General features: G+C 34.4%; 1 non-coding gene across 1 annotated transcript; it reads right to left on the bottom strand.

The window, feature by feature from the left end:
• Positions 1–3650: 3650 nt before the first annotated feature.
• On the bottom strand, positions 3651–3756 carry LOC112851645 (U6 spliceosomal RNA). Its single transcript, XR_003222798.1, has one exon. It is a non-coding gene; the product is annotated as a U6 spliceosomal RNA (small nuclear RNA).
• Positions 3757–5218: the final 1462 nt, after the last annotated feature.

The following is a 5218-nucleotide window of genomic DNA, read 5'->3' as shown; positions in this document are numbered from 1 at the left end:
TAATCATACCCCAACTTCCCAGTGGGCCCTGGGCCTACATCACTCTTTTCATTCCCATCACTGGTCTTTATGTCATTAGAGAACACTCTGCCATTTGCCCCCATATTTTCACTGACCTATTTTACTCATGCACTGATAGCTCTATCTGCTCCATCTTTGGAGCTCTCCTTGCCTTTTTATTCATTGTATGTTTTTGACTCCACCTGACTTTCATAGTTGCTCCTGGATCTCTGATACCAGACCCTACCTCTCCCCACCAAAGTTTTTCCTTTTCACCCTCGAGATTGGATTTCTCTTTGTAACCAGTCTTTTTATTATTCTCACCACAAGGTGCCTTTAGCCACCAGCGCTTTTTTTCACTGAATCCCACTTTCTTATTGGACTGTCTTTTACCACAAACACTTGCCTTTTCTCCTCTTCCTTCAGAGCATCCTCAGATCTTGTTCTCCAGCTAGACTTTGTGTCTGGAGCATATTACCTCACCTGACTTCACCTTTTCTCAGGATACTAACCTCTTACTCGTGGCTCCTTCTTACTCATTAAAAAAAATATTACTTTAAAAATATTCCCAAAGCATAGAATTCATCCCTTTAAATTGTACAATTCCATAGTTTTCAGGTTGTGTAATCATTACCACTGTCTAATTCCAAAACATTTTCGTCATCTCAATAAGAGGTGTACCCATTAACACACTCCTTATTCCTCAACATATAGCATAAGATTTTGAAGTTTCATCCATGTTTTAGTATGTATCAGTACTTCAGTCTTTTTTTATGGCTGAATAATATTCCATTGTATGAATATACCACATTTTGTTTCCATTCATCTGTTGGTGGGCATTTGAATTATTTCCATCTTTCAGTTATGATGAATAATGCTGTTCTAGAAATTCATGTATAAATTTTTGTGGGAATGTATGCTTTCGTTTCTCTTGAGTGTGTACTTTGGAGTGAGATTGTAGGTCATGTGATAATTCTATGTTTAAAATTTTTTTCTTTTTTTTGAAGTTTATTTATTTTGAGAGAGAGTACAAGTGGGGGAGGAGCAGAGAGTAAAGGGGAGAGAGAGAGAGAGACAATCCCAAACAGGGATCCCCCCACCACCGATGTGGGGCTCAAACTCACAAACTGTGAGATCATGACCTGAGCCAAAGTCAGACGCTTAACAAACTGAGCCACCCAGGTGCCCCTCTATGTTTAAATTTTTGAGGAACCGCAAAACTGTTTTCCAAGCTGGCTGCACCAGTTTACATTTCCCAGAAATGTACAGGGGTTCCCTAATGACCAATAACATTGAGATCTTCTCATATGTTTACTGGCCATTCATATATCTTATACTTGGCACCATTTCTATTCAAGCCCTTTGCCTATTTTAAAATTGGGTAGATAGTCTGTTTGTTGTTTAGTTATAAAAGTTTTTAAATTGTATTCTGGATACTAAACCTTTATAAATATATGATTTACAAATATTTCCTTCAATTCTATGAGTTATCTTTTTACTCTCTTAATAGTGTCCTTTGAAGCACAAAGTTTTTATATTAAAAAAATGTTTAAGATGCACAAAGGTTTTTAATTTTATGAAGTTTATCTATTTTTTCCTTGGTTGCTCACACATTTGGTGTCATATCTAAAAACTCCACTGCCAAATCCAAGATCATGAAGATTTACCCTCTGTTTCCATTTAAAAGTTTTGATTTTAACTTATATAGGTCTTTGATTCATTTTGATGTTATTTTTAAAACATCAATTAATTTTTATGGAGATATAATTGAGATTTAACATTGTATTAGTCTTAGATGTAGAATTCATTGTTCTTATTGTGATAAAATGCACATAATATAATATTTATAATTTTAATTGTTTGTAAGTATACAAATAAGTTTCAAACTTTAGACACAGTCACAATGTTGTGTAATCATCACCACTACACCTAAGACTTTCCCATCATCCCCAACATAAACTCTGTACCCATTAAATACTAATTTTCTCTTCCTGCCCCACCAACCCCAGCACCTGGTAACCTCTCTTCTATGTTCTGTCCCCAGGTACATCATATTGGTGGATTCATACAATATTTGTCCTTCTGTGTCTAATTTCACTCAGCTTAATGTTTTTAAGTTTCATCTGTATTATATGTTAAAACATTTCATTCCTTTTTTTTTTTTTTAAGGTCCTCTAGGTTTAGTCTTTTCCTACAAATGGAGGACTTCCTTTTTTTTTTTTTTAAGTTTATTTATTTATTTTGAGAAAGAGCATGAGTAGGGGAAGGGCAGAGACAGGGAGACAGAGAATCCCAAGCAGGCTCTGCATTGTCAACTTGGAGTCCAATGTGGGGCTTGAACTTATGAAACCGTGAGATCATAACCTGAGCTGAAACCAAGACTCATACACTTAATTGACTGAGCCACCCAGGCGCCCCAAAACATTTCATTCCTTTTGATGGTTGACTTACATTCCTATTGTATGTATATATTACATTTTGTTTATCCATTCATCTGCTGATGGACACTTAGGTTGTTTGTACCTTTTGGCTCCGTGAATAATGCTGCTGTCAACATTGGTATACAAATATAAGTTCAAGTCCCTGTTTTCAATTCTTTTGGATATACCTATGAGTGGAATTGCTGGGTCATATGGTAGTTCTGTATTTAACTTTTTAAGGAATCACCAAACTGTTTTCCAGAGCAGCTACACTATCTTACATTCCCACCAGCAATGCATGAAGGTTACAATTTCTTCATATCCTGCAAACACTTCTTATTTTCTGTTTTGTGTGTGTGTGTGTGTGTGTGTGTGTGTGTGTGTGTGTGTTTTAATCATACTAGGTTGAAGTGGTACCACATTGTGGTTTTGGCTTGCAGTTCCCATTTCCTTCATGACTAATGAAGTTAACCTTCTTTTCATGTGCTTATTGGCTATTTGTATACTTCTTTGAAGAAATGTCTATTCAAGACCCTTTTTATTTTTTTAAAATTTAGGTCTATTGTTATTGAGTTGTTTATATATTCTTGATATTAATCTCTTATCAGATACATAATTTGCAAATATTTTTTCCCACTTTATGGGTCACCTTTTTATTTTTCTTGATAATGTCTTTTGATAGTGCATAGAAGTTCTTAATTTTTCTGAAGTCCAATATATACATATATATATGTATACACACATATATATGTATACACACATATATATACATATATATGTGTGTATACATATATATGTGTGTATACATATATACATATATATGTGTGTGGGTGTGTGTATATTTGTGTTTGTTTTGTTTTGTTTCCTGTGCTTTTGGCGTCATATCTGTGAAGTTGTTCCCAAATCCAATGTCATGAAATTTTTCCCCACTGTTTTCTCCCCAGAGCTTTATAGTTTTAACTCTTAAATTTAGGTCTTTGTTCCATTTTGAGTTAATTTTTGTATATGGTATGATATAAAGGTCCATTTCTCAGTACCATTTGTTGAAAAGATTGCCTCCACTGAATGGTTTGGAACCCTTTTCTTTTTTATTATTTTTATTTTGCACAGTTTATTTCATTTTACACTTTTCAAGTTCACTTTGGACCCAGCACATCTTGGGGTTTTATACACCAAACAAAATGCTCTGCTAGAGACAGTCAAGTTCAGGAACAGTTTCCTTTCACATTCAGAAATATGGAAGCTTCACAAACTTGCATGTCATCCTTGCTCAGGAGCCATGCTAGTCTTCTCTGTATTGTTCCACTTTTAGTATATGTGCTGCCAAAGTGAGCATGGAACCCTTTTCAAAAATCAGTTAACCATTGCAACAACATGGATGGATCTAGAGGGTATAATCCTAAGTGAAAAAAGCCAGAGAAAGACAAATACCATATGATTTCATTCATATGTGGAATTTCAGAAACAAAACAAATAAACAAAGAAAAAAAGAGACAAAAAATCAGACTCTCAAATATAGAGAACAAGCTAGTGGTTGCCAAAAGGGAGATGGGTGGGAAGATGGGTGAAATAGGTGAAAAGGATTAAGAGTACACTTAATCTTGATGAAGACCGAGCAATGTATAGAATTGTTGAATCATATTCTACAATTGTTGAATCAATTGTTGAATCATATCATACATTCACCTGAAACTAATGTAACACTGTGTGTTAATTATACTTGAATAAAAAGATCAATTTACCATATGTGAAGGTTTATTTCTAGGCTCTTTGTTTTATTCCATTGCTCTATGTGTCTGTTCTTATGCTAGTACCATACTGTTTTAATTGTTGCAGTTTTGTGGTAAGTTTTGAAGCCAAGGAAGTGTGAGTCCTCCAACTTTATTCTTCTTTTACAAGATTGTTTGGCTATTCAGGGTTCCTTGAAATTCCATATGATTTTGAGGATGGCTTTTACATTTCTGCAAAAAAGGCTGTTGGACTTTTGATAGGGAATTGTTGAATATAGATCACTTTGGGTAATGTTGACTTCTTGACAATGTTAGGTCTTCCTGTCCATGAACATGCAGTGTCTTTCCATTTATTTAGCTCTTCTTTAATTTCTTACAGCAATGTTCTGTAGTTTTCAGCCTACAAGTTCTTCAGCTCCTTGGTTAGATATATTCTTATGTATTGGTATTTATATGCTATTGTAAATGGAAGTTCTTTCTTAATTTCCTTTTTGGGTTATTTGCTTGTGGTGCATAGAGAAACACAAATGATTTAGTGTGTTGATCTTGTACCTTGTAACTTTGTTGAATTCATTTATTAGCTCTACTAGCTCTCTTGTCAATTCTTTGGGATTTTCTATATATATAGGATTGTGTGCATGTCATCTGTGAATAGAGATAATTTCACCTTTTTTCTCTCCAGTTTGGATGCTTTCTGCTTCTTTTTATTATCTAATAACTCTGGCTAGAACTTCCAGTACAATGTTGAAGAGCAGTGGTTAAAGTGGGCACCCTTGTCTTGTTCCCTATCTTAGGGGAATATTTTCAGTCTTTTGCTGTGGAGTATGACACTAGCTGTAGGTTTTTCATAAGTACCCATTATCATGTTGAGGAAACTTCCCTCTATTCCTTGTTTTCTGGGTTTTTATCATGAAAAGGTTGGATTTTGTTAGTTTTTTCTGTATCAATTGAGATTATCATGTGTTTTTCCTTTTTATTCTACTAATATGAAGTATTACATTGATTGTTTTTCTTATGTTGAACTACGCTTACATTCCTGGAACAAATCCCACTTAGTTTTGAGGAATA

The sequence above is a fragment of the Puma concolor genome, chromosome D4, assembly GCF_028749965.1.
Source record: "Puma concolor isolate L17-30 chromosome D4, mPumCon1.1.hap2, whole genome shotgun sequence".
Classification (NCBI taxonomy): Eukaryota; Metazoa; Chordata; class Mammalia; order Carnivora; family Felidae; genus Puma; species Puma concolor.
The sequence above is the reverse complement of the archived record's forward strand: the minus strand, read 5'-3'. Positions and strand labels throughout refer to the sequence as shown.